Raw genomic sequence first — 24,013 nt, forward strand, 5'->3', positions numbered from 1 at the left:
CATAGTAATTTATTAAGCTTCTCCTCTTCTTGCATTCAGATATGGACGACCATCAGCATTTGTCCGCTCTGGATATTACTCAAGTAGCTTGGACATTGAAGGTTCGAGCGAACAATCCCATTTCTCACATCTATTGGAGCATACTGTACATATTAACATCCTGATTCTAATCTTGATGCTGAGAAATCCTGATTTCTTATGCAACAAGATATGAATCAGGGTTTGTCAGTATCAGGATTAGAATGAGGATGTGATTACAATCTTAACTCTCAATTATATTCTCCATGATTACAATTCACATAGAATATTATGGCAAATTCAGCATTAGGATTAGAATCAGGATGTGAATACGAATAGTATATTGTTTCATATTTATGTTTTTGGTTAACTTTTCTAATAACATTTGCAGAACACACATATGCTTGCAATCTTGCCATTAGCTATTTGGAATCAATTTGTGATTTTCATGACATCTACTGTTCAAGAGACTTCCAACAAATCTTTTGGAAAACTGGAGAATCATTTTGCAAATTATAGAGCATTGATATGGATCTGTGCTGATAAAAAAAATATTTTAATTGTATAAGGTTTAAACGACGAGGCGTCGCAATAATTTTAAAATACTTTTGAATAAAAATTTTCCTTTAGCAGAATAATGACTTTTGTTTTAATGCACTAATTTATATGTTTTGTATATGTATTCAGGTAAAATATTATGGCTTTCAATTCAACAGTTTTAAAATAACTTATATTAGTATTTATATCTTTTAATTTTCAAAATTTTAAACTGCGAGGTGTCGCCGTAAGGCGACGCCAAGTAATATTGCACTATTTTTTTTTATTTAAGTTATATATATAGTAATACAGTTAGAGAGTAATTGTCAAAAATTGATTTCAAATTCACATGTGTAAGCAATATATGTAGAAATATAACATTGTAGTTTTCAATTCAACTGTTTTAAAATAACTTATATTGAGTACTTTCATTTTTTAATTTTCCAAATTTTAAACTACGAGGTGTCGTCGTAAGGCGATGCCGAGTAATATAGAACTAATTTTTTTATATTTAAGTTATATATATAGAAATACAGTTAGAGAGTAATTGACACAAATTAATTTCAAATTCATATGTTTACGCAATATATATAGAAATGTAACATTGCAGTTTTCAATTCAACGGTTTTAAAATAACTCATATTAAGTATTTACATTTTTTTAATTTTCCAAATTTTAAACTGCAGGGGTCGCCGTAAGGCGACGCCGAGTAATATTGAACTAATTTTTTATATTTGAAATTTATATACAGAAATACAATTAGAGGAGTAATTGACAAAAATTGATTTCGAGTTCATATGTTTAAGCAATATACGTAGAAAAACATATATGTGAAAATTAACTTTAATAGATTCTTTTATTCTTAATATACAAGTATAATCCACTGTCAACTTTCATTATTGAAGTAGACACCATTATATAATGCTATACAAAATTGAAATATCTGATTAGTAATGTTTAGACGGTAATAAAAATCAACCAAGTTTTTCTATATGCCAAATCTATTCACATATTGTGTACCAATCTAATGCAAAGTTTAAGCAGGAACAAGATTGATAAAAATATTCTCATACTTTAAAGAATCCTCATCGTGTACTATTTATGTTATGTAATATTTACTGGATTTTTTAAAAAAGTATTTAATTAAAAAAAATATTTACTCAGTTTTGTTGTACAAATTATTAAAATATTGACTACTAAAAACGTAAAAGAGAAATGTTAAAATATGAGTTAAAAGACTTTTAATTGGTTAAAATATGAGAGAAAGAAAACTAAATTAAAATACTGAGATTTAACGTTAAACTATAATATCAATTTTATATTTTAAAAATAAACGGAACCTAAATAACTGTAATAAATAAATTAAATAAAACTAGAAGATAACCGTTTATGTTATAAAAATTATAAATTTCGTGAAAAAAAATTCAAAATCAAAGAAATTTCGAGCACGCGTAGCGCGGGCAAAAAGTCCCTAGTTATAACTTAAGAGCTCCTGCATAATCTTCACTATCTTCTTCTCCACTACTGCTAATTCTGAGCTTCAAACTTTGGTTTACAATGCTCATCTTTCACCATAAGGAAACTAGTTGAACAAACCGCGCGAAAATGTTTTTAACAAAATATACGAATAACTACGTTAAAAAAATGAGTATCCGACATATGAACTGAAAATGAAACACATAGGCGACACTGAAATGTGTTATGGTGGTTTCCATAGTAACATGTTGCTTACGCAGGTAGGAATAGAGTAGAAACCTCATCTAAAATTGGCAGGAAATTTTTTTTAGAATAGTGTTAAAATTGTTGGAGATATTTATTTCCTTGCCACCAAAAAGTATATCATCAACTACTAAAAATTTAAACTTATAAGTAAATATATTGTGTACAGTGTACATAACAAAGGAGTAAATAGCATACCAGCGCCAATGCCAAAAGCCTGACATAAAAAAGGTACTGAACAGGAACAAGTATATGAAATCTATTAGCCATGTTGTGAGGGATGGATTTTCCACATAAAATTATAGAGTAATATATGCATTGTTATTAGGTACCCGACCATGATTTAGTTTTGTCACAATCTATTAGAAAGCCATCTTTTTTAATGCAATCAAATTTAGATCGGTTGGCAAGAGCAATAAGATGACTTATAAGGCATATACGTGTCACTCTAGACAACCAGGAACTTTACAATATAACCAAACCAAATCATAAAAAATTCAAAAATAGGTTGTTCATCAAATTTCACATATTTTTAGGTAAGAATAAAAATAATACAGTTTAAGATCATGTTGTGTATCCACCTATTTTTTTGGTCATACTTTTTATTTTAAGTTCCGAATCTGCAAAAGATTGTCACAACATTTTGGTCCTCAACCAAAAGCTACTGAATGTTGGCGGCTTGATTTTGAGATTATTGTGTACAGGTAGTAAAGTAGCCACCAAAGTACTTGATGATTATTTTTCTTCCAAAACCTTTTAAGAACCCGTTTTTGCTAATTTAATCAAATTCAGATCCACTGTCGAGAGGAATTAGATGTCTTGTTAGGCATATATGATATATGTGCTACTGTGGAAAACCTGTAACCTTAGAATTTGATCAAACCAAATTATAAACATCTTAAAAGAGACCGTTCATCCAATTCCACATAATTTTACGATAAGGATAATAAAATAACACTACTTATAGATTGCTCAAGACAAAATTTCCCGAGCACCTTAGGAGTCTAAGATCAAGCTATGCAAACTCTTACTTTTTTTGTCACACTTTCTATTTTAACTTTCAAAAAGCTTGCTTCTTCACAGTCTTCTGGTCCACAACCAAAAAAGGTTAGATTGTCGTTGTAAATAACCAAGTGAAAGCGAACAAATCTATAAAGAAGTCAATATATCTATAAAGAAATGTGAAAGTAACAATACCTCAATTTCTACACAATTTTGGTCTTTTATACTCTCCATGCCTTGAATGAGGAATATGCATAAGAAAAAAAAATATGGCAATATGGAGCACTGAACATAGAAAAACGTATATAATGTATAAATAGTGTACATATGATGTCACAATTATGAATTAACCCAAATAAAATTAGAGAGATTGAACACTCAATATAGGAAAACACCTATAATGTCAAAGTATTGTGTATCTGATTCCACAATCATGAAGCAGGCCAAATGAATTTAGAGAGATTGCTCACAGATAACCAAAAAACACATAGTATTATTAACAACTAAATGGCACGATGATAAGGTCACCATTTGCGGATATAACAATGCTTTGGGCAACCAAGTTAGATGGTACCGTTGCAGTGTTGTGACCAGAGTGTTGAACATGATGCTGAGAGGTGTGCCTTGAAGCAGAACATAACAGATCACATATCTGCATGTAACTAAAATCATATATCTTAATGCGAGAAGATGGAAACCTGTGTTCATACGACGACAAACCTAAATACTCTGAAAGAGAATGAATGGCAGAACAACACTCCGCATACAAGTTTTGGAAAAAAATACATAGCTAGGGCTGTTGACGTGGTATCTCCGAGAGAAATAATGGATATTGGGGAAAAATACTCTTTGTTACCGTTTCAAAATCGGTCATAAGCATTGTCATAGTTGAGAAAATATGTAAACTTCATATTTCTGAAAGCCAACTGCCTGACTTCCAAAATAATGATAATGCAATCAGACACCTGGAACGCTCCTAAAGCAAATAAGTCCAAGTCTTGTTCTATCTTTCTGTTTTTTAAGTTTTTCCAAACTTTTACAGTGATGCACTTCAGAACTACATATATGCAGCTATATTTTCAACTAACAAAGATAAATGCAAAGAACCTTACCTTACTAAGATCTAAGTTGGATTGCTTAGAATAGCGATCTGTTTAATTTGATGAAATATGGATGTCAGTAGCACTGCAATAACTCAATAGAATGAAAAACAAACACCAAATGACATGTGAGCACATACAGTAAAAGAGGAAGTCAACAGGGATCTTCCGAGTAAAAAGATCAGCATGCCATCTTTCTCACCAACTGAGAAATGATATTCAACCGTATTGACATTACCTTAAAATTTATATTGAAGTGAAGAAGTTTTTGGAAGAAATACCTAGCCAGGGTTGCTAATGTGGCATCTCCTAGAAAATATAGTCCGAGAGAGAAGATTACCAAGGAATGGCAGAACGACACTCCGCATTCAAGTTTTGGAAGAAATACATAGCCTGTCAATTAGTTTCAAAAGGAGAAATCAATTGAGCTAATTGTGAATTTAATTTTTTGATCCACACACAAATAAACTTAGTATTGAATCTGCATAGACATATGCTAATAACGATTTTGAATGCAAGCTGAGCCAAATGCAGAAAGCAAAAAGTGTGTACATAAAAATACAGAGACAAAAATGGAGACATGTAGGTACCTCATGTTCACTAAATATTCCACAAATAACTTTTCGCTACATCTTTAATGTTATTAATCCACAGTCTATTATATATCAAGTCAAGTCAAAAGACTACCAACTTTAACATATATCAAGTCAAAAGACTACATATCTGAAGGCGGACAAATGAAATTCTAATTTTGGGATCAAGGAAATGCAGTAACCGACTGGGTACCAAGCAAAAGGGAAAGATAATATGTTTCGACTAACATTACACTAACATTTTAACTCTTCCCTTGTCACATAATTTGTTTACTCATCCAATCCATTCCGTCCAACTAATAAGTATATGTACAAAATTATTGTCCATAATGCAGCACAATTGTAAGCAATACAACATAAAATGAGCAGGAGAGTTAACATATTAAAAAGAGATTGACTGGCATTTCTGATAAAAAAACAGGAATAAAAACATACAAAGGGGCGGACTCTACCATTAGCATACTCCATCACAATTGTCAAATGTGTTAGTATATTAATAAAAAAATCACAAAATAAGATCTTCCAATTTCTCATTGATTATAAATAATTACAAATAATTTCAAAATATCAATTAGTAAAAAACACAAAAAATCAGGACAACCAGTACCTTAAGCCAGACGTAGGACTACTTATAAACACTAATTGCAGGCCCAATTAATTTTGTGATACTAAATACATTTGTAGATAAATGAAATCCCCCTCCATACAAAGTTGTATGAAGTCAGATGAATTTCACTATATTACCACTGGCAAATGGCAAACTTTGGGGATGCAAATACTCTCCGACCTCATCCATGACCAATAAATAATGATTCAGGTTCTTCAATCTATAAAGCACAAAATAACTAATTTAAAAAATTATATTTACAGAGTGCAGTGGTGCCTTCAAGCTATACATATATCAAAACATGAATTAAAAATGGTAAGATATTGAAATCACTGAAATTAAAAAAAATAAAAACAAAATTGAAATCAATAAAATTGTAATCGATTAAGAAGAGAACTTACTTTTTGCACAAATTACTAGATAACCGGAAGTGAGTAAACGAAGAAAAGAGATTTTTTGAGTTGAAGAAGAGGTCTTTGTCCTCGATGTCGATGTTGATGACGATGAGAATAGAGCAGCTCCAAAAATACACTTAATACCACTGGCAATGGCAAACGGCAAATGATGATTATGACATTTTATAAGTTGTGAGCTAAGTAGTTGAGGGGTTGTACCGGAAGAGGCCTTTCATTTTCCAAGGCTCGGGGAAACAGAAAGGTGTAAATCAGATTAATAAAAAGAAACAAAAAATGGAAAAATTAGGATGGGAGAACAGGAGCTCCGAGCAGTGCCATGTCAGATACCTGTGATCCTCCTTTATATAGATATATAGACGTTTCAACAGCTAGCTAAAGAAGCGGTAGGTCTTGTATGAAGTAATGATTGAATAACCCCCACCGATCGTCGCTAAAGTCATCAGCAAAAATCCCAGTACAACCAAAGTCTGAAAACATCAAAATTTTGAAAACATCAGCTAAAACATAAACAAAATTATGGTCAATCCCGTAAGTTAATAAGATGAAGAAGTATGGATACGTACCCAGTTAATCCACCAGGATAACCCAAACTTCTGAGGTTTAACCAGCCAGAGCCAGATCAAGCACGGAAGCTACACAATAGCAAAAAAATGAGTTAGCACTAAGTTCAAATAATTGTATAAGCACATGAACCTACACAAGCACATTATGCTCGCCACTTACAAAATATGTTGTAGGGGCCAAGACAAGTCCACCGAAAAATCCAAGTAATCCACCAAAGAAAGGAATTGCAATAGCGATGACCATTGTGAGTGCTGCAGCCAATAAGATGTACAGAAAATGAAACTCCAAACTCAGGTACAAAGAAATATTAAGGGCATATTTAAATTGAAATCAGTATTAAAATGCTTACCAACAAAAATAAATCTGACTGATAAGCGAAGCCATTTAGAAGGCTTGAATTTCTTTTCTTTCACCAAATACGTCTCTATCATATCAAACAAAGGGATAGCATATATCTGTATGTAATAGACGAGAGCTGGTTAAGATCGAGAATAATAGATCAAACTAGCTAGCAGATACAAGTTAGCTACAATGCACATACCTGGTAGCCTCCAATAACATGAACAACGACGAACATATTGGCCATTGCGATAAGCAATTTGGCTTCTCTAGTGTTATAAGGATGTTATCATCTACAGTATTTCCAAAAACATAGTATCCAACAAGGGCAACTGGGAAGTAACACAATGCAACAATGACATATGCAACAACAACACCTCTCCACATTGGTTTTTTAGAGGGATTTTCTGGGGTTGAAGGAATTGTGGCTTGAATTTCCAGTACTACATTGTGACAGGCAAAGGCAAAAGCTATATTCCCCATTGCACTAAAGAAATTCAAGACATTATCACTTGTAGTTTTGTTTCTTAAAGCGTAATCCACTAGATGAATGGGTCCCTTGTAAGCCGAAACTGTCCAAGCAATCATCGAGTAACTACACAAAACAAAGAAATTATAAGGATCGAGGAACGTAATAATGTTATAGAATATGTCAAACATATGGTGATGGTCTGTATACTTACCAAAAGGACATGATAGCAGCAGCTAGAGAGACACAGGAGATGGAGTTAAAGCTGGGAAACAAACTGAGGCCAAAGTGAACAGAGCCAAATATAAGAATGCACCACGTAGTTCCTAAAGGATGTGAATTTGGGGAAACCAAATCTTGGAACTTCTTCAGTGATTTGCCTCCGGTGACCATGTAAACAATACAAGTACTGACTTCAACAACAACCTGCAAGGGAACAACAATCCGAAGGCCAAGCTTTTCACCAAAAGCAGCTTGCCCTAGCTCATGATATCTATCTAATCGTTTGCCAGAAATGATTTCATGCATCTCTACCATTTGCCATAGAGTGTACAATGTTATTATCCATGACAGAACCAGTATGACAACTCCAGGACCCCTGAAAAAAGAGGCATATACATTTAATCAGCTATTAGAGGTCAAGTGTGCGTGTGTGTGCATGAGTTTAACTATAAAAGAAAGAAAGAAAGAAAGTGAAATTAGAAAGAGAAAGCATACCATCCAAGTTGAGACATTGCAAAGGGAAGGCTAAGAACACCGGCACCAACCATGGCAGTGACATTGTGAAAAGCAGAGTAATACCACTTTGCATTCCGTACTGAAGTTATGGGAGGCCATTCATCAATAGCCTTTTCCTCAGCTGTTCGTGTATCGGTAGTATTCTCCATGTTTCTGACTAAATTATTCAGAAGAACATATATTAACAAACAAACAAACCAGTATGTCAAAGTCCTATCACAACACTTGCGTTAGTAACTTAGTATGGATATACTATATTACAACCCTAGTGAGCGGTAGCAGAATACATACATAAAAAAGAACAACTAATGAACGTATAAACAGAGTGCCAGTAAATCATAAGCTGTCAAAATTAGTTGTTCCCACCGTACATTATGGGTGTAATATTCAAGTTGAAGATATGATGATATCGCTTACCGGCCTGGAAAATTCTGAATATCTGACAAAAATATTTGATGTTCAAGTTCAACACGTGAAATATAACGTAGTATCACTAACCTCTGAATATGAATTTATGTACCAAGGGGTCTATTTTTATAGAGCAAACATATCCAATTCTACCTCTAGTTGGCATAGGACTGCATGTATGTACAATACAAGGAAATACTCAATTTTTGATTAATAATTAAAACAAATTTATATATTATTTTTAAATTGAACAATGCATCTTCAGGAGGATTATATAAATTTTCTAATGATATAAATTTTGAAGTTTATTTAATTATCATATATTAAGAGTAACTAGGGAGCTTTGCCGCGCGCTACGCTGCTAGCCAAAAATATATTAATTTTATTAATTTTCACAATTGGCACCAAATTTTTGTTGTAACCATTTTTTTATTTTAATAGTTTATTTTTCGCTTTTGTCGAGTTTAGGTAATAGTTTATCAAATAATATTTCCATGAATAGTTTAAACAATACCAAAATGAAATAATGTGAATTAATTTTATTTAAAAAAGATAAACATACAATACAACAGTATTAATATAAAAAAGTATGTACTGTATTATTATTAAAAAGTATATATAGCGGCAACTTATTAAAGACTTTTCAAACGTATGTCATGTATTAATATAAAACATAAGAATTATTTGAATTTAATAAAAAAACGTTAATAGAACATTCATATTTCCATACAAATTATAAAGCAAAGTATAATGTTAATTTAACATATAAATGTATGTTTTTAGGATGGACAAAATACTTGAATAATACAAAACATATTCCAACAACAAAAGGGAAAAGTAAATCAGCATATAGTGTACAAAACTCACTTACAGTTCACACACTCTCTCTTCCAATTTGAATTAGAAAAAACTCACTGACAATTCATAGACTCTTTCTTTCAAATTTGAAGCTGATTATAGGTTAGAGCTTGAAGTGCCTCATTCACTACCATAACTAATCCATAGCATTTCATCGAGGATACTAATTTTGAAAAGAGGTAATTTGTTCAATTTTCTTATAATTTTGTCATTGTTATAATAAGAATTTGATGTTACATTTGTCGTTGAATGTAAATTGATGCATAAATGGATCTAAAAGAAATTTAGATATGTTTTGGTTGTACAAAAATAGATGTCCATATTTATATATTTATTGTAAAACATTATGATTTTTTAATGTGTTGTCTCTAATAGTTTTGTACCTTCTAGGCTATCAATTCATATATTTACAACAAATTTGATTTATGTGAAAAGTTTGTCGTCATTATATTTTGTTTTAAGGATCAAGAATGGCCTATCTATGTAAAATGTATTCATGATGCAGTGCTTTTTAGTAATGAGTGAAATTGGTTCATTTAAGAAACACAAATTAAAATTGGCGATATCATTGCTCTCCAGCATACTGAAATACCATTTAAGTTTAAATTATGTGTTTCTGATGAATCTGTCATTCCAAAAGAGGGGACTTATGGAGGTATCTTGTCATTGACAGCTTATATTTAAAAACCTGAAATTTTTAAATTGTTTGCCATGTTGGATTTTAACAGCTGAGGCAAATGATGTTCAGCATTATGCCAAGTTTTTGAAGGTTATTACAAATCATACGTTAGAATTCGGGGCACTGGTATGTTTGTATTTTTTTCTGGTTTTATAAGGAGTCCATCACTAAAATGAGGTCTTTCATATCATACGGAAGTACGTTGTACGTGAGGGTTACATTATGCTTTTTGAAAATTGCGGTACTTCAGACTCTAAGATTTCTGTTATTAACACAGGATGCATGAATCACATTCGTAATTGTTGTGGAACATACCGCTTTCAAGATTTCATGTTTCCTTCATGTTGTGAAGAACTAATTAAGATTGACGATAGTTTCAATGTAAAATCATAAATAATTAATATTTTCTTTATATGATATCAATAAGATACAGATGGTTTTATGTGTTTGTGTCATGGTACTTTGAGTGATAGTATTCAAGGGAATTCCTGAAATACGTTTCTTTATAAAAGTCTTTTTGTGTTTCATATTTGAACCTATTTACATTTGGTCACAAATTTGTATATGCAGGAGTATATTGATGATGAATTGGGTATTGTCTGTTGGTTGTCACAGACTCACTCCTAGAGAAATGTTTATGATGAGAGTTATGGAGACTTGTAGTTACCAAAGTTTTAGGTAACTGACTTGCAGTTATTTAACTACACATTATAGAACAGACAATTATCAAAATTTGATGCTTATAAAAGGGAAAGGTACATGACCTCACACATACAATCACATTAACACAAACACCCTCTCTTACACCTTCTCTTATATAGAGTCAACAATGAATTCACGCAGTGCAAAGAGGAAATGATGGTCATGGATTAAAAATGTGGCAATGGAAGAGTTGAACCAATTGGTTGTCACTTGCGCAGATTTCAACACTGATCTGGAAGATGCAAATGTTTTCTTCTCAGAGTTGTATGCATCCATGAAATGCAGGCAATCTGATTTGTTTGCTCGTTCGGTTGGCTTCCAAGAACAGTTAAAGTATTCTTAACATGTCTATTTCTTTTCATGTCTTACCAATTTCTGGATATTTGTTTCATAATTTTATCTCTCTCCTTTACATCAATATAGAAGATATTTTGCAGAATGGATCAAGGAAAAAACGTGGAGAATCATCCCAAAGCAGTGACGAAATTCCACCATCTTATATGGGAAATCCACTCAGATTCCTAGGTGATACGTCCACCTCCCTACGTGGTCATGAGACAACCTCGAAACTAAACGCTGCAGAGATGGTGAATGGCTTTCAAAAGTTTGGTGATGGGTGGAAGGAACATCTTGCTAATTTGAATGGCCAGGCTGATCAGTTGATTGAAGCAATTGGTAGAATTCGCATATTAGTGGATGATTATGGTCGCAATATATGATTCATATTTCAGTATATTATTAGAAGAATGTTAGTATGTTAATGTTTAATCAACGTTACTATAAATTAGTGACAATATTATTCTGCAGAAAGTGTTTATAAGATTATTGGATCAAAGTGAACATTGTTGTTATCTATATTCAAATTACATCATTGTCTTCCAATCTACATGGAAAAGAGTATCATTTATTTTGTATGTTATTCCCATTTGTAATAGCAACATCTAAAATTATATTCACATGTCATAAGTAAACATTGATTTCGGCAATGACATATAACAAATGATTAGATGAGTAAAACATTCATATGAGTCTACATTAAAATTTATTCTAATTCATAAAAGAAAGTTTGGCTGAATACTGAAATCTCAAAACAATCATCTTTAAGATGACAAAAACTCAAATGTAATGCAAAATAGCAGACATTCCAGAACACAATCTGGCTAAATCTTATTATGAATAAATTGATTACAAATGTGTAGGGAAGACTTCACGTCAAAAGTAGTTTATTTAGACTGCTCCACCAAGTATGATGTAGACACAATAGTACACAACATGTACATTATAGTTTATACAATTCAATCATGTTTATATCTCTCCCAGTACTAATAATTTACATTACCCAAAAAGTGTTTTTATACCTTTGCCTCAACACCTCAACAGCCGGATGATTAATATTGAAATAAATCTGTGAACATGATGAACTTCTTATCTGCAGTGAACCTATTAGAAGCAATTTACCAATAAGAGTTAGTTTTCACCATGAAAAACAATTATAGTTTCTAGTAAAGATATGTAGATTGACAGTAAATGTAACAACCCAAATCCGGGGTCAAGATTTGGTGTCACTAAACAATCTTTACATAAAATAAAAGAATATTCAATTAACCCCTTAAATCTGGATCATTTACAGGTTGTGGTATGAAACAAGAATCTAACTTTCTTCAATTCACATCAACTACAATACAAGTGCAAATACCTTAATGCTAATGTCCTTGGCATATTTTCCTAACATCTTCGTTCTCTCGCAGCGGAGATTTCTCTAACTTCTGCTGTCTAACGAAAGCTATTCACTTTTATCCTAATCTGCTTCTGAATGAAATAAGAATTTACAAAGCAAGAGTGAGCCAAAAATGCCAAGCACGTATATAATTTGAGTTTCAAACATTAATATCAAAGAAAAGAATTCCGGACAAAATCTTTAAACAATTTTAAACGATTCTACTTATTTGAGTGAGTTGAGCGAATAAACATTGGTTGTCGCCAGCCTTTGATTATAAATCCAAAAGTGATAAGTGATTCCCAGATTCATCTCCTGAATCAGGGTTTTGTCTAGTTTTGGAATCATACCTTTCGAGAGAGAATGCCGCTAATGGCGATCAACAACAAATTAGAATGGACACTAGTTCGCATCTATATCCTGCTGATCAGTCAGGATACAATGCAGATCTATACCTACCTGTATAGATCCAGTCGGGTCCCCAAGCACTACGGCCCATCTCAAGGCACCGGTCATATCCCGATCCTTACGATTAAGTAAAACTTAATCCAACAATATCACTATCCAGCCCGTGGAGTAATTTGATGTCAAATCATTTTGAATTCAAAACATCCCAATTCAGGATTCACAAATAACCCGAAAGAATGGGTATTTGCTCAAGAGAGCAATCGAATTATAGGAACAATAATGAAAAGAACAAGCATAATCAGAGTAATTGCAGCGAAATATAAAACATTTAACTATTCTGAACTTAGAATAGGAATGAAGAAATAATTGCAGTATTTTAAAAGAAAGTTCAGGAATACTTGCCTCAATAAGCTTTAATCGCTATTACTAGTTGACTTTGGTTCGATCTGGATGTTCGACTTTATCGTTAAACTACTATTCCATTCTGGATACGATCCCAACACTCAGGTCCTTCGATTGGAACTTCTTTGATCTCGACGTCTAATCACTAGATCGTTCCTAGTCCGATGTCGATACTCGAGTTTTCCGTTTAGGACCTACAGGGTTAAAATACCCTAATTCAGATAATCGTTTCGCTTAACATAACACCACTATCATATTCTACCCATACCATTTCATAACCAAATTCGTATTTATATGTATTATTGAAATACACATAGCAATTATGGTCCACATCTTTGAAACTCGGTTCGGTGTTTGTTTTCGGAAAGTACGTATATTCGTTGTTTGAAAATGATAGGGTAATTGATTATAAAATATTTTTGTCACAACACACAACTAGGTTCGTATGATATAATTATTTACTTTCGTTCGACATCTCCGATAATTATAGGTTACGTTCCTGTATTTTCGGAATTAATTCCCCGAAAATCGGGCGGCGTCTCCTTTATTTATCGGCCTACCCGTCGAGCAATTCGACGTCAATCACAACAACAAACGCTATACAATATAATTCACAATCCACTTCATCAATCCCTTCCACCAATACGAATTTACTTTATTAATTATTATTATTCATTTTCGTTCCAAAATTTATTTTACAACTAATTTTATTTCATTTATAAATGTAGGACTCAGATAAAAATCATCACCGTCCACCGTCGGCTCGTCGAGGCTCATCGCCGACGGCGGTAAAATTCGCGGGTTCCCATTTATAACGGATGTCCGACACGAATTTTACCGATATATCAAATAATCCCCGCATAAAAATATATTTTATTTTCACGAACCAATCAATTAATTAATTTTTTTCTGCAGAAATTAAGTATAATAAAATAATTAAAAAATCCAAATCAAACACGTGCATACAACAGGCATCAATCGGAAAACACCCCGCCACCAACATGCGCAACCACGCGCGGGCGGACGGAAAAACACAGAACCGACAATAATTAATCGGAGCAAAAGCACAAGCTCACACAGAGGACTAACAACACATACACATGCATCGATGAATGCACAGACGCACATATACAGACTGAGATACACACGTGAAGCACGAACACGCGCCACCACCGTTACCCAGCCGGGGAGCCGGCGGCAACGGGGCGGCCTGAATAGAAAACAAAGACAACCACTCACCATAACAGAGGTTTCAGGTGGAGGAGAAGAGAGAGACTCGAAAGATTCGGCTGATAGAGAGAGAAAGAACTTGAAGAGAGATTGAGCAGAGGCGGCAACAATGGAGAAAGGGGGTGGGGGTTTTGTTAAATCATTTTTTTTCTTTCTTTATTTTATTTCCGTTGTTATCCGGTCTCGTTCCTGAATCGCGAATGTATTATTACGTATCGCGTGCAAAAACAATTCATCGGAAATATATACAATAATTCAAAATAATTCTAAATGTTTCTTAAAATCTCCAAATATTGAAAATTAATAAAAATAACATTTTAAGACATTTTCAAATTGCAGATCAGACCCGCATTTAACAATTTAATGAATAAATGTATAGCTGAATAAAAGCCAGAAAGTTTCCGAAATAATTTTGAAATTCTTTAAATATTCCAAACTTAGTAAAATAAAATTTTCATGATCTTTGAAGTATTATGGAATTAAATATTGATTTTACAATTTAATGAAGTCAGAAAATTATTTAAAATTAAATAATTAATAAAATATTTATTTCTAAATTTGATAAACCCCTAAAAATAATAAATAAAATTATAGAACAACAAAAATAATTTTCGAAACAATTTTAGCATTTATAAGAATAAATATTCAATAAAATCACTTTAAAAATGAATTAAGTTCATACAGCTCGATAATTAATTATAAAATTAATCTGCGCATCCAACAAATCATAAACAATTAATAATACAACAACAAATAGCTGACAGAACCATCACATATTTTATTTGTTTAATAATTCGATAATTATATTTATATATCGGATCTGAAAATAGGTTACTTAGCCGTCAAGTAACTAAAAAGATGATACAATTTTAATACCAGACTTGGATAATTATCAAAACAGAACTTCCTATAAAAGTCTTTACACGAAAACGAGGTAGTAATATCTCGCCTTCTGAGAATACAAATTTTTATCGATCTATAAAATGATTAACGTATCAAAAATTTCACACCAGGACTCGTACAGGTCAAACCGTTCCCCGGATCGAAAAAGTCGAAACACGAAAAGTGTTCAGAATTATCAGATTAGGTTAGGAAGGAGATTTCGTAAGAGTTTTGGGTTGTAAAAATGCAAAAACGGTTGAAGTGGGACGATTTCTGATTCTAAAAAGTAATTTTATAATTACGTAAAAATAATCATTATCAATTCTATAAATCCTTATAAAATCATATAATGATCCAAAAATTACCAGAAAAATACCAAAATCACCTATATTTAATTCTGGATAATTAAAAACTATAATATCTAATTTTTATCAGAAATAAACATCCAAATATTATTATCCATCAACAAATAATTCACCAAAATTCACATAAAAATCACATAATAATTATTTATTGATAAAAATAATTACATAATATTTCACAGACGTTACATCCTTCCCCCCTTAAAAGGATTCTGTCCTCAGAATCATGCTAAGGAACAGACGATGCTAATTTTTTCGAGTATCTTAAAATTTCTCGGAACTCATCACTTTAATCACCATTCAACGGTCCCCTACCATCATCAAATTTATCAGTTGCTCATGCAACCCCTAATTCAATCTTTACTTCATACATTTGGAGCTAAATTATTCTTCATGGTCATACACACATGAATGTCTTATGAACTCGTTAAACCTATGACAACAAGACCAACTCATTCATAATTATTCTATCTATCTCACTATTTCAAAGGACTAACTTAATTTACACTGACCTTCTTTTCTTTCCACTTCTAATAGTTCGTGTTTATGAAATTTTTATTTTCACTTACTGTTCTACTTTACTTTTCATGTCTCCTTCTGTTCGGTTAGTCTGGCCTATGATCATTTTCTAATCATATTCGAGAATCTTTAATCGATCTCTCGTACATTTCATTCATCTGCGTCCGATATATTGAGCTCATGGCATCTTCTGCTTCGAAATGTCCAATATCTATTCAAAAACTAAAAATTAAAGGAAAATTTCGGCAATTGCATCTAACTCACCACTTTGTAGTATACTTCAATTTCTTTTCAATCACTATCAAGTATATTCATCGAGCGAGAATCTTTTACTATCCGAAAGAAAACATATTAATTTGGAATGAAATGAATCATAACTTTATTCAAATCGAACTCTTGGTACTAATACTCATTTTGTTGTCTATCAAATTAGATATCAATATGAACTTTGATGTTCACAACATTCCATACTGAAGTCAACATCAATCATCTATATTAATACCACCTTTGATATCTAACAACAAAGTAAGTATCAATATAATCCAGAAGCCGGATCAAAACTTGTGTTAGATATATTTAATAATGTCATGTGTAATATGATTTGTGTTTAGTTTTCAGATCTTACCTAACAAGACAAATCAGTACTTAACTGGAAATCAGCACTTATACTGAAGACAGAACTTAAGATATCAGAACTTAAGTTATCAGAACTTAAGTTATCAGAAGATATTTATCAGGAGATAATAGCAGGACTTAAGATGACTTTCAGATAAGGCAGACGGCTGATTGAAAGGAAAGAAGATCGAGACTAAGACAGAAAGAAATATGCATGAAGAAAGAATTTTGTGAAGAATAGAATACTTGGAAGAAAAGATAACTAGTTGATATATTTTAGGAAGCGGAATTATATTCCATATCAATTAGAACATTATCTTGTAACTGTGTAGTATATAAACACAGGCATAGGGTTTACACTAAAGTGTGTTATCATTATCGAAGTTATTATTCTTTGTAACCCTAGCAGCTCTCGTGATAATTTGTTCATCACTGAGAGAGGACAGTTCTATATTGTAACAGAGTTTATTGTGTTGAATAAAATCTGTTTTCTGTTACTTGAGTTCTTATATTCGATTTGATTGTAGTAAATACTGTATTCAACCCACTTCTATAGTGTGTGTGACCTAACAAGTGGTATCAGAGCAGATCTGTTAACACACAAATAGTTTAAGATCCAAAAACAATCATGTCTGAAGAAGAAACTCCAACCAAGCCCACCAAAACTGAAGAACCTCCAAAAACCATAACTCATAGTCGATATGAGACTATAAGAGTTCCCATGTTGAAACCTTCTGAGTATTCTATATGGAAAGTGAAGATGGCTATTTTTCTGGAAGCTACAGATCCAGAATATCTCAATAGGATTTATGAAGGACCACATATGCCAACCAAACTCTCCGTGGAAGTTGCAAGTCATCCAGCAAAATCTGTACCAAAGGAGAAAAGTGATTACACTGCTGAAGATATCTCATCGATTGCGAAGGATGCAAAGGTAAGACACTTGCTGCATAGTGCCATTGATAATGTCATGTCAAACAGGGTAATTCAATGCAAAACTGCAAAGGAGATATGGGATGCTTTGGAAACAAGGTGTCAGTGGACTGATTCAATCAAGAAGAACAGGAAGACTATGCTCACTCAAGAGTATGAGCACTTTGACTCAAAGCCTGATGAGTCATTAACTGATTTATATGACAGATTTGTCAAACTCTTGAATGATTTGTAACTAGTTGACAAAGAGTATGATATTGAAGATTCAAAGCTTAAATTCCTGTTAGCTCTTCCTGAAAGATGGGATTTGAAGGCCACAATAATAAGAGACAACTATAATCTTGATGAAACAACTCTTGATGAAATTTATGGGATGCTCAAGACTCATGAACTTGAGATGAAACAAAGAAGCAAGAGGAATGGAAGAAAGTCAAGGACAGTTTCTTTTGTGGCTGATGAGGAAAGTCCCAAAGTTGCTGCCTCAAAGAAAGGCAAGGGCAAGGCTCTCATCACAAAGTCTGATACTGAGTCATCAAGTTCTGATAGTGATGATGACTCAGAAACTGAAAGTACACCTGAGATGGACCCTGATGAGGAGATGATGAAGCTGTGTGCTCTTATGGTGAAAGGAATCACAAATATTGCATACAGGAAATTCAGGAGAGGAAAGAAGTTTTCCAGGAAAGGTGCAAGTTCTGATAAGAAAGGTTTCAGAAAATCTGAAGGCAAAGGAGGAAAGTCTGACAAAGGAGACTACTCAAATGTTAAATGCTACAACTGTGGCGAGAAAGGCCACATATCTCCTGATTGCAAAAAAGGGAAAAGTGACAAAGGCAAGACTCTTGTCACAAAGAAGAAAAGTTGGTTAGATGCTTCAGATTCTGAGGATGAGGAAAACTATGCCTTGATGGCAAATGCTGATAGCAGTTCTGATACTGTTGTCTTAAAGGTACCTCAAACTACTTATGTCTTTCATACTGATGATATTACTGAGTTGAGAAGATATCTTAAAACCATGTTTATTAGTTATAAAGATCAAACTTTAACATGTGAAAGACTAACTTCTGAAAATCTTGCTTATAAAAAGAGGAATAATTATTTAGAAAAAGAGTTAGTCATGTTCCATCAAACTCAGAAAGATAGAGATGATGCCTTTCATGTTAGGGATGAAGTGCTATAAATGAATGAATCTCTAAAAACTGAGTTAGAAAAGGAAAGAGAAATTATCAGGACTTGGACTAACTCTGGTAAAGCAACTCAGGATATTCTTAGTAGTGGAAACTAGAAAAGAGGGCTTAGGTTATGGAGATGATAAGAACAGTAAGGGAACTGTAGAAACTGAGCCTATAGTTATTAAACAAAAACCAAAGGTAAATCCTGTTAAGTTTGTAACTGCGAAGTCTGAAATTGAGAAATCAGAAGTTAAGGAGAAAGTAACTTTTGATAAACCTAAACAGGATAAGCCAACTGAAGTTAATATAGGCTTAATAACTAAGAAGCAGCTTAAGCATAAGCTGAAAGATGTTAAGAATGTAAACAAGGTAAAGCCACCTAGGAAAAATAGGAATGGAAATGAAGGTGTGAACAAAAGTAACAATTATAAGCCCGTTCCTAATGCTCCTAGAAAAACATGTCATAACTGTGGAAATTCTAACCATCTGGCTTCTTTTTGCAGGAAGAATAAGAATATAAACTCCTTACCCTCTAAGTCAGGAGTTAAGAGTCAGTTTGTTAGATATAAGCCACAAAATCCTTGTTTTCATTGTTGTAACACCCCCAAATCCGGGGTCGGGGATCCGGGTTGTCACGAGTTCCAATTCCCTTAACAACTCTTAATCTTAATAAACAACCAACCACTGCGTATCGTGACCCCACAATATACACACACACACCACAAGTTATATTCTCAGAGATGAATACCAAAAATAACACAAGTCATTTTATTCCACAATTATAAGTCATTACACCTCAAAAAAGGGTTTCTGAATAAATTTACATATTCTTTGCCATTATTACAATTCATAAATATACATAAGTCTGGTACAACAAAAGTTGAAAACCTAGCCTATTGGTAGCTCCTACCTCAGCTACGGCGGCATCAACACTTCCAGAAAACTGCAGAACGTTTCCTAACCGCTTGCGAATTGGAAGCTTGGTCCTGTTCATCATTTCTATCTGTTGTTGTGTGATGAAAGAAGAAAGCAAGGGTGAGCAACAAGCCCACCGAAATAATATGTATTATAATTAACAATATATGAGCATTCTCATAGTACTCATGAAAGTCTTAGTCAAGAAGAAATGAACCAAGTTTGTTATTTTAATGCGACGAAGTCGCAAAATATTCAGTATATATATACATATATACTTTTCACAATCTTTGAAATCCTCTGACATGTATAATATACACAGAGTTCCAGTTTATAACTGTATAAAATATCGTTGCAAGGTGATATCATATATCTAACCTTGTCTCAACGTTTTTCTGAAAATCTTTGTCATGCATAAGATAATCATTTACTAGATATAAGTTGAAAAGAGAAGTTACAAGATACTCCAATATACTTATATCTTTTCCGAATACTACTTGAACTACCACCGTTCAAGTTATAATTAGTTTCAAAAGTTCATCACACAGATGAGACTACAAGATAAGACTTGAATAGATTCAATCTTTGAAATATTATTGAATGAAATGAAGTTACGAGATACTTCATTAAGTCCCGATATATATATATATATATCTCATACATTTCCTGAAAACCTCTGTCATGTAAAGTATGAACAGAGTTGCAATATCCAATGAATTTGGAAAGAAAAGAATTTTGGCATAAACCCGATATCTTGTTGATCAGGCAAATATACCAATAAGTAACCTTTTCTACTGTAGATGGATGAATTCCTCTCCGGTCATCACCCTGGCCGCATTAGGACCTCGCGTGTAACACCCCCAGATCTGGGGTCGGGGATCCGGGTCGTCACGGTCTTTCTTTCTACAATATCACTTAACTTAATTAATAATAAATAACCTCATGATGTGACCCCACACTAACACACACCACAACCCATTATAGTCTCAGAGATGAAATTGAAATAAGTACAAGTCCTTGAATCCACAATTTAAAATTTATTACAACCCAAAATGATTACTTGATAAGTTTACAGTTAATTGCCATTATCTGCCACAAGTTATAATTATACAATATTTGGTTCCCAAAAGTAGAATGCCTGATCTACCAATAGATCTACCTCTACAGCTATAGCAGCTACAACATCAACGGGAAGACGTGGGACGCTTCCCACGCGCTTGCACTGGGTCTGCTTGAGTCTGGCCATCTTTCATAACTATTGGTGTGTGATGAAGAAATGAAGCAAGAGTGAGCATTACAGCTCGCAAGATAATATATAGTGTAAACAATAATGCAAGTATCTAAATGGATAACTTACTGGAAACCTTTATCAAGTGTAAGATAAATTACTTACTGGATATAAGCAAAAATAAGGGATGAAGTTACAAAATACTTCTCTATACTTATAACATTTTATAAAGCTACTTGAACTACCACTGTTCAAAGTATTATAGGTTTCAAAAGGTCATCCATAGATGAGACCATAAGTTATGACTTGAATAGATTCAATCTTTGATATATTGTTAAATGAAATGAAGTTACGAGATACTTTATTCAGTCCCGATATATATATCCACATATATATCTTTTATACATTTCCTGGAAACCTCTGTTATGTAAAGTATGAACAGAGTTTGTAACATCCAATGAATTTTGGAAAGGAAAAGAATGTTGGCATAAACCCGATATCTTGCTGATCAGGCAAAAATACCAATAAGTAACCTTTTCTACTAGTAGATAGACGAATTCCCCACTGGTCATCACCCTGGTCGCAATAGGACCTTATGCTGGACTGCCACTCAGCCACTTACGCTTTTGATGGACTCCCACTGAGCCACTTACACTTTCATGGACGCCACTGAGTCCATGTTGCTTATGCCGACTCAATAGATGGACTTACTTCCCGAACGTTGGGTAAGTAATCAATTCATTTACCAAAGCAGCAACCTCGTTGCGAATATAAAATACACCACAGGGCCGGATCCCTCAGGTTTTGAGCGAATATTTAAATCCCATTTAAAAGGAAGATCTTAAATATAAAAATGAGTTTTGGGATCCGCTCTAACTTTTAAAAATCATTTTGAAGACTCGAAAATACTTTAAAGAGTGTTTGGAGTAATGCTGATTTAATGAAATAAATCAGTCCCGATATATTAAAAAATATCTGAATATTATTATTTGAATAATATTCCCATAAAGAATAATCTTTATAAAAATAATTGAAGTAGAAGTTGTAAAACTTATACTTGAAATGAATATTAAACCAAAGATATATTTATACGAAAGTAATATCTTTATTTGAATAATCAAAGTGAGTTTGATTATCGACACATTATTCTTTAATAACATAAAGAATATTAATTAGTAAATAATCGGAGTCATGAGTCCTCAAATGAATATTCAATTAATATTCATTAAATAATATAAACTGAGTCATAAGTCCTCGAATGAATATTCAAGATAATATTCATTAAATAAAATAAACGGAGTCTTAAGTCCTCAAATGAATATTCAATTAATATTCATTAAATAATATAAACTGAGTCATAAGTCCTCGAATGAATATTTAAGATAATATTCATTAAATAAAATAAACGGAGTCTTAAGTCCTCAAATGAATATTCAATTAATATTCATTAAATAATATAAATTGAGTCATAAGTCCTCGAATGAATATTCAAGATAATATTCATTAAATAAAATAAACAGAGTCTTAAGTCCTCAAATGAATATTCAATTAATATTCATTAAATAATATAAAGTTATCGAATAAACCTTATTCGATTAATAGTTTTGAAAACTCTATATATATATATATATATATATATTATACTCGGGAACATTGACTCCCGATTTTAGAAAATGTTCACCTTTGGGTCCCCTATACTCAGGGTATACGCAACTACTGTTTATCTCTAGCATATGTATTATGCAACTAGTAAGCATTTGATTCAACAGATATATATCAAGATTACGAAATAGACATGCATATATATACCATATCAGCATGCTTCAATATATCGCCAAATTTGCTAATTAACCAACATGCATCTATCACAAGATAATGCATATACATATATACATCACAACAACAGTATAACGGGTAGAAAACTTGCCTGAGCAACTGGGGGTGACAAATGGCTTGGGACGAGTCTGGTAACCTATAAACAACATATAAGTTGGAATTAAACCAAAGTCGCTTATGAATCTATACTTTAACCAATTAGACTCTAACACTCGCTTTTGCGCTTAACGGTTCACTTAAGTCGCTCGAGTACCCTCGGCTCCACCATTTTTAATAAATTAACTATTAAGGGTTTTAAGGCGATTCTTTCGCGAGTGCCTTACCAACTGCGTAATACACTTTACATAAATGATTCATACTCCAATTAGTCCTTTAAGGTCTTTAACCTATGTTTCAAAGTAAGGCGAGGGGTAATGGTTCGTTTGCGAAATGCCGTTACTTAAAATGGTCGTTTCTCCTAAACCGTACATCGGATTCAAACGAGCCACATATCAAAACGAAGCTCGTAACATGAACTATCTAATCATGGCAATGGTCAAAACCTAACAGTGAGTTCTCGGGTTCTGATGTTTAAGAACAAAACAGTCTAAAGTAATTCGGACATTACGACGGCTATGTTTACGCGATTACCAATTTCTATTCTACTCCAATTCAACCACAATTCAACCATACAACCAAACTTCACCAATAACTCACTACAACAGCCCCAACACCTCAAATTCTCCAATTTATGTTATTCTCAAACATGAATTAAAACTATACTTAAGTTCATTAATCAATAATCCAAGAATTACAACTCCAAAAACATCACAAAACCAACTAATCTCTACATACACAACAAGCAAGCCTCTCATGAACTATAACAACAAAACTAAACCTAATACTCAAAGTAAATTTAGGGTTTAGAGGGGTTATACCTTCCTTGGAGAGTGGAGAATCAAGTAATTAGCTTGGAATCACCCTTAAAAGTCCTTATCCAAGCTTAATCTAAACAAAACTCAAGAACAAAAAATTTAAGTTCTTGAAAAACACTATTCACCCTCTT

At 32.8% G+C, this 24,013-nt stretch overlaps 1 pseudogene; it reads right to left on the bottom strand.

Moving 5' to 3' along the window:
* Positions 1–5,874: 5,874 nt before the first annotated feature.
* On the bottom strand, positions 5,875–8,584 carry LOC141661742 (lysine histidine transporter 2-like; annotated as a pseudogene).
* Positions 8,585–24,013: the final 15,429 nt, after the last annotated feature.

The sequence above is a fragment of the Apium graveolens genome, chromosome 5, assembly GCF_009905375.1.
Source record: "Apium graveolens cultivar Ventura chromosome 5, ASM990537v1, whole genome shotgun sequence".
NCBI classification, from domain to species: domain Eukaryota; kingdom Viridiplantae; phylum Streptophyta; class Magnoliopsida; order Apiales; family Apiaceae; genus Apium; species Apium graveolens.